Below are 22,196 nucleotides of genomic sequence, written 5' to 3'. Positions count from 1 at the left end.
TTAATGAAGGAAAAGCCGTTGTTATTTAACGTTTTAATCGTACCTTAAAAGAGAGACTATATAAAAAATTCACACAACTCGGTTCTTAACAATGGCAATCTTTTATTCAGGATATTGTAGATAAGTATAATGACACGATTCACACGTCAACGAATACGAAACCATCAGAAACATTTACAAAATTGAAATATGAAAAAGAGATTAATGTCAGACAACCTAAGTTCAAAGTTGGTGATATCGTAAGAATATATAGGTGGAAATCTCATTTTTAAAAAGGTTACACAAAGCGATGGACAAATGAACTTTTTAAAATTGTTGATGTAATAGATACAGTTCCTTGGACTTATAAGGTATATGATTTAGAAGGGGAAGAGATTTTAGGTTCATTTTATTCATAGGAATTACAAAAGACAAAACTAAGCAGATAATACTCATGGGAGCAATAGGTTGGTGCTTCACTCCCCTCTACTATACACCTTTATAGACACTCGAGCACCAAGTCCGAGGTGTATAACAGGTGGAATCTACCGAGGGTTAAATTTAAAAATATATATATAATGTGTCAAAGGTGACATTCTTAGATCTGTGAACCCCAAACACAGAATTCTCAACTGAATAGTCAAGGCTTAACTTTTGTTTGTTGGTGTGTGTGCAATGGGGGGATGTTCTTAGATCAGTGAACCCCAAACACAGAATCCTCAACTACATAGTCAAGGCTTAACGTGTGTGTGTGTGTGTGTGTGTGTGTGTGTGTGTGTGTGTGTGTGTGTGTGTGTGTGTGTGTGTGTGTGTGTGTGTGTGTGATAATATAACAGGGAGCATAATCAACCCTAACCCACCCTTACCCTCACATTCAAAATCACAACCCCAACGCAAACCCACCCTAACCCTCACATTTAAAATCTCAACCCCAACCCTCATCCACCCTAACCCTCAACCCCAACGCAAACCCGCCCTAACCCTCACATTCAAAATCTCAATCCCAACCCAATATCTTTTTTTAAATATATATATATATATATATATACATACATACATACATATATATACATATATACATATATACATATATATATATATATATATATATATATATATATATATATATATATATATATATATACATACATACATACATATATATACATATACATACATACATACATACATACATATATACATATATACATACATACATACATACATACATACATAATATAATATAGCCTGGTGTTGGCGCAGTGGTTAGGGAAGCGGCTTGGGATCCAAAAGGTCCTGAGTTCAAGCCCTGTTGAGCCACTGAATTAATACACCAGGGGGTTGACTCAGCCTGTCATCCTTCCGAGGTTGGCAAAATGAGTACCAGTATACTGGGCCGGTGTATACCCCGGTTAAAATAGGTGTACCATATCCCTGTGTGTCGTAAGAGGTGACCAGGATTGCGTCAGGAAGGGCATCCGGCGTAAAACATGTGCCAAATCACTATATGGATGATCCGCTGTGGCGACCCCTAACGGGAGCAGCCGAAAGAAGAAGAAGAAGATATGTATATATACATTTTATGTTTTTTTCTCTTCTTCCAATTCTGTCTTTTAAGGCTGTCAGGTTTGATGAAGTAGAAAGGGGGAGTAAGAACCTTCCTGCATCTTCTTCCCAGAACTAACAATACATTTTTTTTCCTCTTCTTCCAATTCTGTCGTTTAACGCTTTCAAGTTTGATGAAGTAGAAAGGGGGAGTAAGAACTTTCCTGCACTTTCTTTCCAGAACTTTCTTGATATTGCTCTCATCAAGCACCATCCAACAAAGAACTACATTGATAGGTTTAAATCCCAAGGAGTCTTCTTGGTAGAAACCACATTTCAAGTCTCCAAAATAAACCCAACTTTCCAAGTCTCCAAGGTATAACCACATTCCTGTTGAGTTTCCAAGATATGTATCACATTGTGAGTTATCAAGCCAGAACCCACATTTCAAGTTTCCAAAATAAAACCAACTTACAAAGTCTCCAGGGGATAACTCATTTCCTGATTTTTTTTTCAAAATTTGTGAGACTCCAAGGTAAAACTTGTGTTCTGGTTCATCAAGGTATAACTTGTTCAGTGGGTATTGTCTTGATAACTCGCAATGAGTACTATTGCTATAAAACTCTTTCAGGATTTTTCTGGTCTCAAAGGTATAACTCTTGGGTTGGGTCATCAAGGTCGATCTCATTCTGTGGGTCTTGGTCGCATACAAGGTCTTCAACCAAACCAACAATTTCACCCCAAGTTTTGGCAAAAGCAGTATTTTAATTTCGTATTTCTGATACAATTTCCTGTGAGAGAAAATAATAATGTATTCATGAAGTGATTTAGTTATTAAATTTTTATATGCTTAAATCAAACTCTGTAAATAGGAAAATAAAATCTTACCTCAATAGAGAAGGGGTTTGAATCCAGTTCATCAACTTGAAGGTTTAGTTCCATCCAAGTAGTAGAACTCCAAGGAACTCCAAAGTTATCTCACTCAAGCTCAGCGCAGCAGTCCATTCTCAGTAAAAATAAAAATATGTTTAAATTCAGTCTGGGTTTCAAGCCTTCATATAGAAAGACTGGTGGGTTTGGTTTCCTTTGGAAAAGAGATTAACTGGAAATGATGTAAGAGTAGGTGGTCCTCACAAAAGAGGGTGGGGCTTAGTAAAAGTGTTAGTGTTCGCCTTAGTAAAAACTAAGTTAGCCTTAGTGAGGCTTAGGAAAAGTGGGCGGAGCTTAGGAAAAGTGGGATTGGTTCATGAAAAGTGGGCGTAGCTTTTGAAAAAGTGGACGTGGCTTATGCAAAAATAATCTGAGGCTCAGGAGGTAGTCAAACAAGAACATTCAGATAAGTTTGTCATTTTATCTCTGCTCAATAAAGATATTTAGAGCAAGAACGAGGTTCCAAAATAATATTTGTGAATATACTCGATGGTGATGAATGTAATAGGAAAATTAATTTATTACCTCGAATAGAACATGGACAAATATTCATTGGCTCACTCTGAATGGAATGATAAGATGAAAGTAAATCAGTAAGTAATGGGGCAGAGATTGATCTCTTCTTTTGACCCCATGGACCGAGAGTCAGAGAGTCAGAGGGGGGAGAGAAAAATCATTCTCCTCTTTTTGACCCGATGGGCCTCGAGTCAGAAAGGTTTCCCCATTCATTTGTATGGGGGGGGGGGAGGAATCAGTCTCCTGTTTAGGGGTTTTCATTGAGTTTTCCACATTCATTTGCATGGATGTCTCAGAAGCCCCATTAATCTACTATATATATATATATATATATACACACATATATGAACCATCATCAAATGAACACTTTTGACCATTACACCTAGGGCCGAAGTTACACCATGACACCACCGAAAGCTGACATCACTGCACCTACCATCACCGGGGCTTCTGTCCCCACCTGGATCACACGTTTTCATGTTCCATCAATCATCACGACGGAATGGGGTAGCCAGTTTGAATCAGCTCTATTTCGCAAGCTGACTCGACTCCTCGGTACCGACCATGTGCGAACCATCGCTTTCCATCCAGCAGCGATTGGCATGGTGGAGCACTTCCACTGCCAACTTAAGTCTTCTCTGAAAGCACATGATAACTCTACACACTAGACAGATGTCATCTTGCTTTGTACACGATGGTCTTGTTTTGTACATGAGCTGCTCTGAAAGATGACGTTGGATGCTCCACTGCAGAGCAAGTGTACAGTGCAATTCTACATCTCCCAGGATAATTTTTCTCAGCTTCCGATCCGATTACAGCAACTATGCCAACCAACTACTTATGGCCATGCAGTGCCTCTGTATGACACGAACACGTGAGCTTTCTGTATGCCCAGTTTTTATTTGCCAAGAGTTTTGTACATGCACCCACGTATTTGTGCGGCATGACGTTATTCGGAGACCCTTGCAGCAACCATATAATGAATCTTGCAAGGTTCCACAATGCTCTGAGAAGACCTTCATACTCAGAGAAGACCTTAATAGTATTCGAGAGACGGTCTCCACAGATCACTTGAAGCCAGCTTTTCTCAATGCAGCACCAGAGCTGACCCTCCCCCGACCGGTGTTTGACACCTACGCCAACAGGACCATTACCGTTGTATACAACTCGCCTTGGGCACCATGTAAACTTCCCGACACGATATTTATGAGCACAATTTGCTGTCGACCATTTCTCATCCTGGCCGTGACTTTTATTGTGCATTTTACATGGACAACCAACAGCTGCTATTTTGTTTGTTCCTGTAATTCGATTAATGCATTCGGAGGGGTAGTACTGTGGCGGCATCATTTTGCCTTTCGAGGTAGCATGTACTTAAATGTGTTGGACCTTGTGTTTCCGGGAGTGGTGGCAACTGGAAGTGATGAGCGGGAGAAAGGGAGTTCACGGTGTGATGAATAAAGGATGGACACGGATTCTGAAGGCCTCGCATATCTTTTCCTGAGATGCTAAATGTTCACTGCAGTCTTGTCTTGTTTAACTATGGAGTTGGATTTATTTACACACAAACCCTCCTGCCGTTAATTTAAACAGATAAAACTCACAAGTAAAGCAAATTTCATAAACAAAAAAAAGATTAAATTCTTGAAACTAGCACAAAACAAAGACAGCAAAAAAAATAGTTATCATGTCTTCCTGGCCAGTTCTGTAGCTACAAAAGACGAACAAAATTACAAGAACAAACAAAAATCTATTAAAGCAAGAATGAACAAAATGACAATTAGGCAGATAATTAATTTAGCAACATGTGTTGAGTCACAGGAAATGGTGGGTTTTTTTTAAATCCAGTATTTCACTACAAACCAGACTCGGTTGTGTAACGGTTGCAGTGTCCACTTGGAGTCTGACATGTTGGCGATTTGATCTCAACCCTGCCATAGTCATGTCAAAGATTTAGAAAATGGTATGTTCTGCTTCCTTGCTTGATGCCCAGCATTTAAAAAAGATGGCACATGGACAAACAACCAGAGGTTGGCAACCAGAGTTCAGGCTTTGATGGGCTTAATAGTCTTCTCCTACATTGGCTTTCCTTGTCAGAGAACTCAGATGATGATTATTATTATTATTATTATTATTATTATTATTATTATTATTATATTCCTGTTACACTCACTCACAAACTTGGAAGCAGCATCACGCGCAGGTAAGCGTAACGTATTATGTTTGCATCAACACATTGAAATACAAAAGATAATCAATAAATGACAGGCTTCACATTGCAAAGGAATTAATTAAATTAACAAATAAAAATGTTTCCACAATCATGCTCTCAGCCTGAGGAAAGCCGGAAGAATAAAAACTAATTTTCTTTTTATTTTTCTTTCCTATACTCGGGCTAGCAGGGTGGCCTCGAGGTATGCCCACTTGCCTCGAAGCGGTCCAGCCTGGGTTAGAATCCTGACCCAGCTATAAATAATTGTCAGCCTGGTGTTTCACACAAGATCCATTGGAATGACATGAAGCCAGAAGACCCATCTGCTAACAAAGATGCAGTGAGATCTTCACGTTAAAGATTCGAGTATTTTTGCAAAGAGTAGGTTACTGCTGGCATTGTAAATAAATTACAAAATCCTGCATCTTGGTGTTTCACAGACAGTGTGATTCATCAATGTGTGCCCTTCCTTGGATGTACGATAAACTCGACGTCCCTTCTACCGGCATTAGTTGGTGAACGTTAAAGACCCCACTGTGGCCTTCATGAAAAGTAGGCAAACTATCACTGGCATCCTGAGCAAATTCCAAATTCATGCCCTAACTACTGCTGGGAAGGCAATAACAAACCAACCAGTACAACCCTTGCCAAGATACTGCTTCGGCAGTAAAGAACCTACCTTCGGGCAGACCACCAGTTAGAGTTAGTTTGGTTTTCATATCTACCTCTGCCACTGAAGATGAAGGAGGCTATGATTTCACCACTTTCTGTCCGTTTGTGTACAGAATATCACAAAAAGTTGTTGACAGAACCGGATTAAATTTTGTGGACAGGTTCGGTATGTGACAAGGATGAACCGTTTAGATTTTGGTGAAGATCCGGATCCGGATCCGACTGCTAGAATTTGTAAAGTGATTTTTCACCATTGAGAGATTGGGCCAAAAACGATATATAGCATGATATCTGAAAAAGTTGTAGACGGATTTGGATGAAACTTGGTGGACATGTTACGTGTGTGACCCTGACAAATTCATTCAATTTTGGTGAAGATCTTGATTCGGATCCGACTACTCGAATTTTTAAAGTGATTCTTCACCATTGAAAGATTGGGCCAAAAACGATATAGTACTGTATCGCATGATATTTCAAAAATGTATTGGGCCCGAAATGTTCTCGTGGATCAGGTATTACGTGGTGGAGGTATGCGCTCTACCGAGTGCCCTTCTAGTTGCCTACCAATTTCGGCTACAAATTTACCGATAAACTCCACTGCGGCTGGTATATAAACCTAATTTAAATATCCTGAATTAGCATTGCTTTTGTTTGCATGTTTTGGCCAGTTTAATCATGTCATATGGTCTTCCATTGCACATGGAGGAGGAGAAACAGGTCAGGAGGAAAGGCAGATGTAGAAACAAAACAAGGCAGGTGTGCAAATGAAAATCTGCCATGTGAATGCTTTTTTGTTCCTCATCCAGTAAGGTAGGCGAACGTGCCCCTGGCAGGAAAGGTGGGGCAAGATGCTCCAAATCCTTCCCCCCATCATCGGTTTTGCCTCCTTGGTCCTGGAAATATGTTAGTTATCCTGAACATCCCACAACAGAGAACTTTAAGGCTGCCGGTCCACCAGAAAATTTGAAATGAAGAATGTTCAGTATACAGAGTTATATTTACAGGAAGGGGGTGAGGGGTGGGAGATCTTGCCCCACTATTCCCGACATAGGAATCCTGCCCCACTTTACCCGGCACCCAACAATGGAGATGCCCTCTTTCCATTGCAAAAAAAATTAATTACTTCAGATTACAGATTATCCAAAAATATTTTGAGCTGTTTCAGCCACAATGTTAATTACAGTTTCCATTTGTCCTTGGCTCTCTGAAGACAGCACTCCTATTTTTTAAAATTTCACATGTCGCAAAGATAAAAACAACAAATTCAAATCAAACGACTCAATCATAAAGAATTTCCCAGAGGGATGTGAAGATGTATTATTGAAAACGATATTTATGACAGATGCCAAAGGTGCACAGGTAGTAAAATGGGGCCCAAGACTCTCTCAGTGATAATTTTGCAAATATACATAATGAGGGAAATGAATAAGTGCTACAATGGCATTGCAGGTGCTTGAGGCCTGATTGAAATAAAAATGAATATCGATCTTTTTTATTCAAATGAAGTAAGTCTCTGCCGAAGGCTTAAAACCTTGTAAAGGTCGAATGGGAGAGTTCTATGCCAATAATGCACTTGTTAGTTTAATTTCTCCACTGGTGAAGCCTCGACAAATTTTCATCACTTTCAATTAATTCCATCTTACTTCTTATATCTATTAATTATTTTGCATGTGTGCCGTTCTGTCACCGGCTCTCCCCAGCAGCAAAAAAATGTACTCCCTTACCTCAACAACAAATAACAGTGATCAAAAAACGATTGAAGCCCAATCGTATTCCCCCACAAAAAAAATTGAAATAATTTTTCCCTAATCCTATAAACCTCAACAGAGTGTTTGATGTGAAACTGGGCGTAGTGGCGTGGGCCTGTAATCCAGCTACTCGGAAGCTTGGGTTGGAGGATCGCTTGAGGATGAGAGCTCTGCACTGAGCCGTGCTATGAGAGGGTGTTGGGCAGTCCGGAATCATGGCGAAACCCAATCCTTATCCCTGTGTCGTAAGAGGCGAGCAGGGTTGCGTCAGGAAGGGCATCCGGCGTAAAACCTATGCCAAATCAGTATGCGGATCATAACGGATGATCCGCTGTGGCGACCCCAAATGGGAGCAGCCGAAAGACGAAGAACAACAACAGAGTGTTTGATGTGGATTGAAGTTGATATATGTACTGCCACGTTTGAGTACATACTTTGTGAATAGGTATACCTGGGCCAGGTGTGGAAAAAGCAAGGGAATATCAAACGAAGGTTGTTTTATACATTAGAGCAAACCTTTCAGTTGTGTTGTTCATGAATTGATGTGGATTATTGTCAAACAAATGGGGATGTTGGGAACACCTTATTTATTTTATTTAATCATATACAGCCTGTGGCTGTTTGGCTGCATAATTTTCTGGGGTCATTGGTGTGCAACTGCTGCAAAGCCCCCTGTTACCAGTACACTGGCACTCATTTTGCTGACCTCAGAAGGATGACAGGCAGAGTCAACCCCACCTGGGGTAAAGTCTCAAAATTTATTGTGAAAAGGAAAGTGTTATAGTTACTATGATAAAGTTTACTCTTGAAAACTATCGCACAAAAGGAGAAAAAACGCGATCACATTTCGTTCTAAATTACATGCAAATGCATGACGGACATCGCCTTCGCCCAGCATCGAGTGCTAAGCAAGATGGCGCCTGGTAGCTACACCGGGCTCTGAGTGTTGTGAATGAAAATGAGCATTCTATTTCTTTCCAGTACAGTGGTGGTAATCCGCATGGTGGACTAAACCAAAACTTATTATTAAGGCACTTATGTCAATGGAAACTTGTATGCGATCCATCCATCCATCCATTGGAACCATACTCTGTGCAGAGTATTGGTGCTGCCTAAGCAGTCTCCTTGGCTATTGGGCACACTCCGTGTCCTGGATGGGTCACCACTCCGAAACAGGATACCAGAATGCTGGCACTCATTTTGCCAACCTCCAAAGGATGACAGGCAGAATCAACCCACCTGGTGTTAAATCAACAGCATGACAGTAGCTTGAACTAAAGACCCAAAGATCATAAGTCATCCACCCAAACCATTAAGCCAACACCAGGCATTTGGAGCACCAGATATCTCTATTATAGAGTCGTTTGTCTTTTTTATGTTAAAGTCTCCATTCATGGACTACGAGTCCTCAGAGGCCAGGCCTTAAATAAAAACTGCATTGATAGAAAGGTGAAGAAAGAGAGAACTGTCTAAGAGTTTTTGAGAAAGTTAAAGAAAACATCTGCTTTGTCAAAAACGTAAGGTCATATGTGCTGGGAAAGACATGAGAAGGTAAATAGTTCCAGAGTGCTGTGTGTCAGTGGAGGGGAAGAAAGAAACACCATGGCGGCCTACCCTTGAGTAGCCAATAGGCACACAATGATCATGTGATGTCGTGGCTTGTCGAGTATTTCGTAGTTTTGTTAATGGCAGAGGTACACAAGCAGCAAGTTCTCAGTAACAGAAACCGAAGTAATATCTCCAGAAAAGAGAAACAGAACCAACTTTGTGGCATAATTCGAACAGGTCAACTTTTAAGGTCAGATTAGTTTGGATTCAATTCTGTCCAGTAATTATGTATGTCCAGAACTTCCCAATATGTGACAGCAGCACTCGATACAAGGGCAAATCAATCCTTTATATCATCAGAGAAACTGTTCAGATCAGAATCTTCAACATCTGAACAGGACTCCTAGTTTCTTCAAGGCAGACTTAACGATTTGCATAATGTGTGGACTCCAGGATAAATTTGATGACAGCGTAATACTGAATAGGTTTATTGCATCACATGGTCTAATTATGAAGCTTCCAAAGTAGATTCGAGAGTTGAGAGGAGTTTTAGAGAAAGATGGGAAAAAATTGAGTTTTCAAGGCATTAAACTTAACTTGATTACATTTGCTCTACTGGGAAATCTTGTCCAAATCCGAATTCAAAAAGGTGGCTGTGATGAAAGGAGATGTAGATCGAGTGAGGGAAGATGGAGCAGAAGGGAATAAACATGGAGGAATGTAATGTTGAGTCATCAGAATTTGAGTGTATAGGTCATTGATAAAAAGAAGGAAGAATGTTGGAGACAGGACAGAAGCTTGAGGGACACCGCTGTTGATAAGGAAGGAGGGAGGTGTTGAACAATCAACAATGACAGGGATGGAATGGTCGGAGAGAAAGCTCAACAGGAGAGCGCAGAGTGAAGGAGGAAAGTCAAAAGAGGGAAGCTTGAATATCAGACCACAATGCTAAACTCTGTCAAAGGCTTTTGAGATGTCAAGGCCTACAACAAAGGATTCTCCAAAGTTTATTGGAGAAGGAGCACAGACATTCGTAATACAAGAAAGGATATCACTGGTAGATCTTACCTTACGGAAGCCATATCGATGGTCAGATAGGAAACTGTGAGATTCAAGATCCTTGAGGTAATGGGAATTGAGAAGACATTCAAAGACTGGAAATAGTTTAAATTAGAGGCAACAGGATGGTAGTTGGAAGGGTTTGAGCGATCACCCTTTTTTAAAAAATAGGCTGCACTAAGGTATGTTTTAGAGGAGGAGGAAACATTTGGGTTTTTAAACAAAAATGTAACAAATGAGCAAGCATGGGTGAAAGTTTTGAAGCACACTCTTTCAAGACACGGGTCTATACACCTTGTTTGTATCCAGAGAGAGGAGTACTTTTCTGACTGCATGAAAAGAGATTATCTGAAGGGAATAGGGTTGGTAAAGGCCCGGTCACACCTTGACGTTTTAGCCAGCGATGGCAACGTATTAAAATGTATGTAAAACGCTGGCTTACGTTGAACTTTTGATGTTTTTTTTTAAAGATTCGGACGTATTCATAGCGACTTGGTCTTATGTATAACGCATTGGTAACTACACAGAACGTTTCGTTATGTTATAGATAACTTATACCAACGAATGCTGAACCTGTTGTCGGCCTACACAACCGATGCCCAACGATAGTCTAACTCAGGCATAGCGCGTTGCACGCATCGCCGACGATGTCGTGACGTAGCCTATTAAAAGGCTGACGCAAAACGATTCGAATCATAACTGCCATAGAAATGGAAGGGTCAAAATCGCGGTCACACCTTGGCGATCTTGCCAGCATATGCCGACGTAACAAAAAGTGTGTCTAAAACGTTGGGGCACGTCGAATACGGTATGGGTAAGTTTGGTATGCGCGAGTAGAACGCTAAATACGCTATCATAAGTCGTAGTAGAGTACGTCAAGAAATTTTGAACATGTTCAAAATTTTACGACGTACTCGGCGTATGACACACGTTCGCATGCGATGGGGATAAGTTTTACACACAATATGTGGACGCTTACACACGTCCACAAACGCTACTTATAAGCTACTCATAAGTCGAAACACGTCGCGGTAATGTCTTTTTTTACGCGAAACTTATTTCTAACTTATGTTTGACGTGCTTTGAACCAATTCTTTACGTAGCCCCAACACACATCGACGTATGTAGACGTATTCCAATGACGTCTTCCGGTCGACAAAAAAAAATAAATGAATGTGTTTCTAGCTTACAACTGCCATATAAAGACGTGTTCCCAGCGGTTTTGGGAATTGGTATATAAAAATGCTGCTCATAAAAGGGGAACCCAACAGTGTTTTCGAGTTCCTTTTTGAGTCGATGTCCATGTCAGCAGTAACAGTATCAGTATCAGTATTTCTATTAGTATTAGTAGTAGTAGTAGTTTGTTCATGTTGGCAGTAGTAGGTGAGTGTGAGGGGGAGGGTGTGGGTTATGATGGATCGTCCTTGCGTCCGCGTGTCCACGGGTAGGTTCATAGGCTGCCACTCAACGATTTAAATGGCTGCATCTCCACTATTGAAAGTAGACGCTTGCGCTCAACAATTGGATTTTTTTTACACTCAACGACTTTTAAACGGTACCACTCAGCTATTTTCATTGTTTACAATGAACGATTTAAATTGCTGTCACTCGCCTTTGTTTTTTTTTTATTTTTTATTTTTTTTTTTGACGCTGGGGTTTGGAAATTTGAAACGTTTCTTCTGAACGTGTTAAAACGCTCAAACTCGACTATTTTAAATAGACGCTGCCGATGGACAATTGGAATCATAGCCAAGCCAGACATCGAAGTGTGATCATCCTCGTCATGCCGAAGAAAAGTTTGAAGAATGCTGCAAATAAGTTTCCTGGCCGTGGCCGTGGACGCTGACGCAAGGACGATCCATTATACCGACGTCTTTCAGCCTATGAGTAACTTAAAAGTAACGTCTGTCGATGTGTGGCAACGATCGCGTAACGTGCAAACAACACGTTAATCATAGGTAGGAAATAAGTTTCGGTACTCTAAACATTACCTCGGCGTGTCTCAACTTATGATTAACTTACAAGTAGCATGTGTTGACGTCTGTCAACGATCACAGACCGTGCCTACAACTTGTGGCCAGCGTAGCGGAACGTGTGAGTCATACGCCGGCATACGTCGTGAAATTTGAAGCATGAAAAAATTTGAGGACAACCAAAAAGTACAACGTTTAAAGCCAACGTACAACGACATATGGCAATGTACTACGACGTATGCCAGCGTGCTCTCAATGTTATCAAAACTTACCCATAACGTATTCAACGTGTGCCAGCGTTTTAGAAAAAAAATTCAAAAATCGGCATACGTTGGCTAAAACGTCAAGGTGTGACCGGGCCTTAAAGGGAGCATCAGGGGAAGTTGGAATAATAATCATCCAATGTGGAAATAGAGGAGAAAAGAAAACCTAAAAGTTGTTTTATCAGTCAGAGAGACAGCGATAGTATCATCGGAACGGAAAAGAAATGGAAACGTAGAGCGATGGAAGTTGTTGGAGATGCTTTTCGCCAAGGACCAGAAAGGTCTATCAGTGGAAGAAGATGAGAGTTTGTCACATTTATTTTGGGTAATGGAATGCTTCGCTTCATGAATACCATGTTTGTAATGATTTCTGGAAGATATGAAAGCTGAATGCGAGTTGGAGGAAGAAGAGTTTTTCCATGTCTGATATGCCACATCCCCAGCACGAATGGCCGCAGAGCAGGAATTGATATGGTCCCAAGAATTGGTCTGAGAGATAGACTTGAAAGAGAAAGGGATGTAAGCCTCCATCCCTACAACTATAACTTCATCTGTACGTTCAGCAGAAATAGAGGTATCACCCGAGGAGAGGCAGTAATCCTACCAGGGAGTGTCAACAAATAAGTTTTGTAAACAGTCCACTCAGCATTATTGAAAAGCCAATACTGGTGTTTCATTGGAGGAGAAGGAATGGTAGGAAGTAAAGTGATGTTTACAATATTGTGGTCAGATAAATCAATTGGAGGTGAAATTTTCTTTCTGGAGCACAACAGATTGGAGGTGAAGAACAAACACCAAAGTTTTGGAAGAATGTCATGATGACCTGGAATATGGGTGGAGTGGGTGATAATTTTTTCCGAATCATTGAGAATGTAAAATTGAAGAGCTTCAACTCCCTCAACGTCTGTGTGAGAAGATTCCCACCACTCCCTGTGTGGTCCACAAGGAGTTTCAGGGTCCACAAGGCATACAACAAGTGTGTTGATGTTGGAATAAACACAGACTCCTCCTTTGAAACGGAATCGTGAATGAAGGATGTAGTTTGAAATGTTAAAGGGATTAAAGAGAACATCATGTGACAATTGTGTCGGTGAGAGAAGCAAGATATTAGGAGAGGTACTTGATAGATGTTCAATAGAGGAAAGATTCGAATAAAGACCACGAATGTTGGTGACATTAATTGAAAAGGAGTCACGTTGGTTGGAAATGCAAGAGTATTTGGAGGGACTGATAGTACTACTGCCTGAACACCCCCCCGCCCCAACCACGACCACCCCCTCATGCAAAGGAGGGTTGGAGCAGTCATTACTTCTAATGGTGCTGACACACAGTATTGACCTTTGAGACATTCATTGCATTGTGACATCAGTGGACATCATTATTCACTGGTTTTGAGCCCGACATTACCATTAGAATAAAGCTATGCCTTAAAGCTTATACAGACAAGACTGATGCTGCCGTTACCAGCATAGCAGCTGACACTGCATTTGGCAGTTGGAAGTTCTGTGTTTTTCAATTGATGTTGATATTTATCATCCTGGCTGCAATCTATAGTTCTTACTAACTGCTAATGAGTACCTAACCTGGGTGGAAGTGTGGCAGGCACCCCCGTTGGTCAGGTTCCTTGCAGCAAAAGTTGTGGCACAGGATTTTATGCTCACCATTCAAGTGAGGATCAAAATTCTGAAAGTATAAAAGTAAAAAAAGCTGACTTCAAAAACCACGATCAATATTCTGCAGCAATTGTATTTAAATATGCATCTTCACAACTATAAAAAGGCTTTTGCAAGAAAGGGTAAAGTAACTATTTATGTGTTTGAAAATTTTATACTCATGAAATTGCTGTGATACAAGTAAACAATATTTCGGCAAGTTAACTGTTCAATTGGAATATTGTGTTGTGGATAAAACAACCGAAAACTTTTTTTATCCCCAATCCTCACAACAAACCACTGAGAAGGATGGTGTGCCTAAATTTTGAACACGTGCCTTCAGAACAGCTGACACGATGGAGCCTTTTCAGTGTATCCCAAAACCTGGGTGTGTAGGATTTAGTGTCTGGGTCGTATTAGTTTGACATCACTTCCATGTTGAGATGCCTTGGCGTTCTTACCACATGTCAAACCATGGTCCAAAGGAGAAAGCTCTTTTCTGACCCATTCATTGGGCTCCAGCAGATCATTCATTCCATGTGAAGTAAACATACTCATCAGTGTCCTCGACAACCCAACACAAATGAAAGTTCTCATGCGTGTTCTTCTGGAGAGAAGCATTGCATGGCAAACACTCTGAAGATGAAAAACACCACTCGATCTAGATGCTGTGGAAACCACCATCATTCAAAGGCATTGCCAGAGAAAAGAAACCCGCCATCATTCAGACGTTTTCGGACATCGCGTTCAGTTGCAGATACACAGAACACTGCCATGGAAGAGCACCCAAACGGGGAAGTTCACCATAAGTTACGTGGATTTTGACAACTTCATGTTAACACCAGTCCTGGATGGTCATGCTGTTTCTGCCTTAATGGCTTCAACAGCAGGACAAGATGCTTATCATGAAACTCGTGAAAAACCCGCAACTTCCAGCCAAAGGATACCATAAAAGCAATGGTACTGAAAGCACAAAAAAAACCTTTCATGGTGATGATAAAAAGAAGCAAATGTAGAAAGAAAAAGCAGAAATTGAAAGAAGTTAAAAAAAATAAGCACAGAAGAACAACTGCAAAAAACAAGCAAAAATGAGAAAGAAGAATACCCAACAAAGACGAATAGGCTTTACAATTAGGCCCTGGATAAATTTAGCAGAATTATGGGATTAACCACTCACAAGGAAATGGGGATTCAGATGGGAAACCAGAACGGCACTCTTTGGAGGCAAACTTCCACCCAGGACGAACTGTTTACGTTTTGTATCCCACTGAGAGGCCGGATCCGGATCTTCAGAAAAATTAAATTCTTCTCACACACCCAACCTGTCCACCAAGATTAGTCCAAATCTGTCCATTGCTTTTTGAGATATCCTGCTCAAAGACAGACAGCCAAACAGGGGTGAAAACATAACCTATGTCCACCTTCGGTGGCAGAGGTAATAAACCACAACCTTAGCCTTGTTATTCCCTTGCTGGTTTCACCGGAGGGGAATATCGGTTTGCTCTGCGTTTGTCCGTCCCACCTGTGGTTTTTCAGAATTTTTCCGATACCCTTTAACATATTCAACTGAAAATTGGTACATGCTTTTATTATGACAAGTTAGAGAACAAGTTTGAGTTTCAGGGCGTTTCGTCAATTTTTCATAGGTCTATGCCCTTTTTTGGCAATGCGATCCGGCACGGTGGATTGGCAGCAGTTGTTGTGGATGGTTTTCCAGAGGGATGATATATTTTTGTAGTTTGACAAAGATGTGTTGCTTTGACAACATCCGAGACTGGTCAGGGTGCAATATCACTGAACTCAAAGCGGCAGCGTTGGAAAGACGGGTCGTGTCGAAAGCGGAGGCAGTAGTTCTGCTCGAGTAAAATTTGAGGAGGTGACCATAGGCTAATGTCCTTGTCGAATGATGATGCCCATTTTGGACTTAGAAAATATCACTTCCGTAGGGGACATGTATTGCAAGGCAATTCTCGCTCTCGTTAAGCATCTTTTCAATCAGAGATCAAAATAGAAGCCGAGAGCTTTACAAAGCATTTTTGTTCCGTCGGTTTCTTGGTTTGCCGTCCAGGTAAAGAACATACCGAACTACCATGGAGACGACATCCTCATCATGGTAAAGAGTGTTGAGTCTTATGAACATTTCATAACCAACAACAGTGTTCTCCATTCAAAGTACTTGTTGCAATGACATCTGCTTTGAAACATATATTCTTCGTTCCAGGCGACTTGGGCATCAATTTATCAATGTATGAAAAAATCTTCAAAGATACATTTCTCATCCTTCTAGCTATTCCGTTCAATCGTAAAAGGTGAGGCTAAGAAACCGAAAAGATAAAACAAGGAAAAGCTCAAACCAAAGCCCTTCAAAGGCTTCTGACAAGCAAAGATCTTTGTAGCATGGGAGGAAGTCTACACAGGTGGGTTTAGATCAGGCCTCTGGGAAAACCCCACACCCGTGCAGTTAACAAGTGCAGGGAGAAGTTTACTCATTTTGAACCGAACAAGTGATGGACACGAACAACTGTACTGCTCCATCGGCCTGAGAGCCCAAAACTTTGCTCTGGATTTATGTTGGAATACTTATCTATATGTACAGTGCAATCAATCAATCAATCAATCAATCAGTCCCGACAAGATGCTGCAGAGGTAGCCCACTTGATTTTGAGCTGTATGGTCTCCGTGGGATCACAGAGCGGACTATAAACTATCGGATTGGTATTTTGCAGGCGATTCAATGATTGAATCACAAAGTGCACTCACCGTCACTCATATGCACATTAAGCTGGCTCTCCTGTCTGCTGGCATTAGTTGGCGCACGTTAAATATCCCACGGTGTCTTTTGTGAAGATAAGGTGAGTTTACACCTGCACTCTGAAACAAATTACAAATCCCTGCCACCTTCAGTTGAAAGTTTGGCCAAACACACCTGGCCAAACTTGGCACAAACACATTCCCCAGCCGACCACACCGTAAGATTGGAACAATTGGGGCCGTTAAAGAAGTAGCACAGGAGACAATCGATCAATGCAATTGCTTTTAAGAATCATTGATGAACAACACAACCGTTAGCCGACATCAATATTTAGTGATGTTAGATTCCAGTCTCTTCGCTGTCCCCCTCGGCTTCCCAGAAACGCCTGGAGAAAGGTGCAAAGGAAGCACATTCACTTGAAATGCTGCACATTCCACAAGCAGATTTTCAGTAATTAATTGACCATTGGTCCATCATTACATTAATTATGTATACGACTTCTCTTGGTTGTGTACACACTAACATTGATGATTTGTTTTTAGTGGCAATAAAATTTCTTTTGTATTATCACACTCCTTTTGCAGAGATGTTAACAATGTTATTCCCTCTATTAAAATGGACAAGTCCTTCGATAACATAGACTGCCATTTTAACCACATTTTAATGTACAGTTGAATTTAAAGCAGGCAGGATGGCCGAGAAGTATGTACACTCACCACTGAACTGTTTATCCTGGGTTTGAATCGAGGCCAAGTTATAAACTGTCATCCTGGTGTCTTGCAGGCCAGGTGAGGCATCAATGTGTGTGCAGGCAGGGTGAGGGATCAATGTGTGTGCAGGCAGGGTGAGGGATCAATGTGTGTGCAGGAAGGGCGAGAGATCAATGTGTGAAGGAAGGGCGAGGGATCAATGTGCGCAAGAAGGGTGAGGCATCAATGTGTGTGAATACAGGGTGACGGATCAATGTGTGTGCAGGAAGGGTGAGGGATCAATATGTGCACAGGAAGGGTGAGGGATCAATGTGTGTGCAGGAAGGGTGAGGGATCAATGTGTGCGCATGCAGGGTGAGGGATCAATGTGTGTAAATGCAGGGTGAGGGATCAATGTGTACACAGGAAGGGCGAGGGATCAATGTGTGTGCATGCAGGGTGAGGGATAAACAGGTGTGCATGCAGTGTGAGGGATCAATGCTGTTGCTTACACCTTGGCCAAAATTACAAATTCCAGGTGTAACCTCCAGGGGGCACTGCCATGGTGACAGCCATGCTCCCAGCAATGAAGTAAGCAACAGCCACATGCTGCAAGTGAAATTAATGAAGGAATCTGTTGTTTTTCTTCCATTCATTTGTGTATACTGATCTACGTCTCATAGAGGAGTTTCTCCCTACATCACAATGAGGACAAAGACACTAGTAGACCACAGTGTAGGGCTACTTTAAAATGAATTACAAGGACATTGAGACAATGCGGACAAATACCAATGGTATGGCATATTAGATTTAAAAATGGGTTCTCCATTTCGTGAGGCAAGGCTTTAGATGGGAACAGTAACAAGCTAACCCAAATTTTTTTCCCCCACAACCTGTGATGTGCAGATTAGGATAATTTGTGAAGCAAAGAGGAGAAACATCCAGCAAGCTGTCCTGTGTGCCTGCAGTCAATTCTCAAGGAAATAAACGACCCCAATGCATAATTCAGATTTTTATCAGCCACTGTGCCTGTACAGTGGGAGAATTTCAATTATACAACAAAGTCACAACTCCTTGGCTTGGCTTGGCTCAGGTTGTTTTTAGAATCAAGGAGGAGTCTAAATATGTATCCCCTGCAGGACAAAGACAATATAACATTGCACGCAATAACAGGAGATGTTAATTTTGAACTTAAACTTCCTTGTGGAAAATGCCAGTGGTTTGTAAACAAACCTCGAAAATGAATGAATGAATTGTTGGATTTCAACTGTAAAAACAGGAATAATTTGCATTGAATGTATCGTGGCACAGTGTGCTGTAAACTGGGTGTTTATGACAGCATAGACAACCAACTCAAAACTCCAGGGTGATTTTTATATTTGAGAACCTTAAATAATTCCCAGTATGCTAAAAAGTATACAAGTTAGGAACCTAATATTTTGCTTAAATGGAGCCTGATGTTACAGAAAGACATGACATGATTCACACAATTGATTACCTTAAAAGAATAGCTGAAAGTGTGTCCAGCACCATGTTACAGGCAGGCACAGATTCTTTCTTCGCAAGCAGCATGCTCTCATGACACAGAGTGTGGCATTTCTTAGGGAATATTGCTGATTGTGTTACTCTTTATTGCTTTTAATTCATCAAGATGTGTGTGGAGTTGCAGCGTACACTATATCTTTCAAATGTCCCCACAAAAATAAATCTGGTGATGCAAGATCTGGGGATCGAGATGGCCATAATGACTTGGACACTGTGCTGTCACCAAAGAGTAGCCCAAGTTTGTTCGTCCCTGCTGTATCGCGAAGTGTAACTCGTGGCACCATCTTGCTGAAACCATCCATGGTCGATTTTGTCTTCTGGAAGGTGTCCAAGAAACTCACGGATTATGTTGATGTGACGTTCTGAGTTGACAGTTTCTGAGAAGAAAATTGGGCCAATAATTCTTTGCCGACTTACAGCACACCAAACACCAATTTTGGCGGAATGCAATGAGCTTTCATGCATTGCATAAGGTTGTTCGAAATATTTCCAGCAACTGATGCACTGCAAGGTTGCTCATGCCTGGTGTTGGCTTCAAGGTTAGGGTGGTGGGGTTGGGATACAAGGATCCTGAGTTCAAATGCTGCTCAGCTGTTGAATTAATTTCAAATGGGGTTGACTGACTGTCATCCTTCTGAGGTTGGCAAAATGAGTACCAGCATGCTGGTATACTGTGTCGGAGTGGCGATCCGTCCAGGATTGTGTTCAATAGCCAAGGAAACTGCTTAAGCAGCACCAACGCTCTGCACAGAGTATGGTCCCAATGGATGGATGGATGGATGAGGTTGTTCACTTCGCCATAAACGAATGTTTTGTCAATTTGCATGCCCCAAAAGATGAAACCATACTTCGTCTGTAAAAACACAACATCCAAAACATTATCTTGTTCTCTTACCATCCCCTGGAGCCAATCACAGTAGGTGACACGTCTCTCTTTATCTGCCTCCAGTAACTGATGCACTGCATGAGTTGTTTAGGGATAAAGTTTGAGTGTCTTGACCCCCTTCCTTGCACTGGAAAGAGGAACAGTGAGCTTGTTTTGTTAAACGTTTCAGAGATTTCTTCGAGCTTGCTTCCATTCTTTCCTGCACTTCATCAACTTTCTCTGATGTAACAACATTTGGCTGGCGCATGAGCTTTTTAACTTTCACACAGCCTGTTTCTCTGAACTGCTTCACCAGTTTCAACATCACTGATTTTGAAGGTTTCGTTCAACCACCAAAACGACTTTTAAATGCAATTTGACATTCCCTAAATAAAAGGATGCATTATTGATGTAATGTACGACGAGAAACACGCGTTCTTCCACAGTGAGCGCCATGGCGTGACTGATTGATCACCGTGAAACATCACTGCCGGGTCATGTGATAAATCATGTGATACCTGATAACTCTCAGGATCATGTCATGTGTTAATGTAAAATTAGGCTACATTTACGCAAAATATTAGGTTCCAAACAGACAGTTTTTAGTGTACGAGAAGTATTTAGGGTTCTCAAATTAAAATAAATAAACAAATAATCACCCTGTACACATGCTGGATGGGGAAGACGATGACCTTCGACTACTACTACGAATACTTGAATAGCACCAAGTATTCCAACCTTCCTGTGTCTTGTGGAGTCAACCAGGGAATGTTTTTCATCGAAACCTTTCAAGAACTGACTGGCCAGGCCTGACATTCGACTGGAGCCGATTAGGCCAGGAATTTGATTAATTTGTTCGGGGTTCTTCAGAGTCTTTGACAACTCATGTAGTAGTCTTCAGAAAAGCACCGTGGGATCTTTAACGTCCACCAACTAATGCTAACATATGGGACATCCGGCTTAACGTTCATCGGACGGAGGGATGGCTCACTTTGTGATGGAACATCCTGCCTTCAAAGTAACAAACACACCCATCAGAGATGGAAAATCCCCCGCCATTGAAAAAGGTCATACATATTCCAGATAATGAGGGAGGTGAATTGGAAACGACACTATTTGGTCAGAATGTCTTCGGTCGGCCATCTTGGATCGGGCCATGCCCAAAAACAATAGGGTTCTTCCTTTTCAGGTGGTACATGTGTGACCCAAATTTCAAATCTATATGGCAAACAGTTTATGAGATCACACTCACAGCTATAAATGTTGACGCCCAGGCAGCCGGACGGACGGTCAGCTGGACGGACGGTCAGCCGGACAGACGAATGGACGACCCGGGTGACAACAATATCCCCCTACCGCCACGCGGCGGGGGATAATAAAAACCAACAGTTTATAGTCGGGGTGGGAATTAAACCGACAAGACAGCTCAAACGCAAGTGCACTACCTTTGGACTCATCTGCCAGTTTCAGGGTTGGTGCACTATTACTTCTCTGAATCCCGGATGGGAAAGATGAAACAGGCAAAAGACATGTGTATTTTTTTAACACGAAACAGGCAAAGCCTACGAACTAACAAAACCCACTAGAATTACCCTTTAGAATCACCCTCTAGAATTACCCTTTAAAATGACCTTTGAGAATGACCCTTTAGAACTACTTATTAGAATTACCCATTAGAATTACCCTTTAGAACTACTCTTTAAAATCACCTATTAGAATTACCTGTTAGAACGACCCTTTAGAATGACCCGTTAGAATAACCCTTTAGCATACCCTAGAAATACCCTTTAGAATTACCCATTGGAACCCTTTATCACCCTTTGTAATTACCCTTTAGAATCCCCTAGAATTACCTTTAAGAATTCCTCTTTAGAACCCTTTATAACTGAACAGAAATACCCTTTAGAATTACCCTACAGAACCCTTTAGAATTACCGTTCAGAATAACCCTTTATAACCCTTTGTAATTACCCTTTAGAACCCCCTCAAATTACCCTTTATAAAGCTTTGTAATTACCCTTTAGAACCCCCTAGAATTTCCCGTTAGAATCCTCGAGAATTACCCTTTATAATTCCCCTTTAGAACACTTGAGAATTACTCTTTAGAATCCTTTAGAATTAAACACGGTGGGTTAGAAAGGTTCTTTTTCTTCATTTTTCAGGAACGGATGGATGGACGGATGGAAGGAAAGAAGGATACACCCAAATATTTAAGAGCCTGTGCCACTGAAAGATATATAACTGTCAA

The 22,196-nt window shown here is 41.2% G+C and overlaps 1 protein-coding gene across 1 annotated transcript in view; it reads right to left on the bottom strand.

The window, feature by feature from the left end:
• Nucleotides 1–22,196, bottom strand: part of LOC147012616 (uncharacterized) — a 175,901-nt gene that overhangs the window by 130,423 nt on the left and 23,282 nt on the right. The gene's annotated exons all lie outside the window — the stretch shown is intronic.

This window comes from Eptatretus burgeri, chromosome 14 (genome assembly GCF_056783735.1).
Source record: "Eptatretus burgeri isolate ZD-2024b chromosome 14, Ebu_testis_v1, whole genome shotgun sequence".
Lineage (NCBI taxonomy): Eukaryota > Metazoa > Chordata > Myxini > Myxiniformes > Myxinidae > Eptatretus > Eptatretus burgeri.
This window is presented reverse-complemented; position numbering and strand designations above follow the sequence as displayed.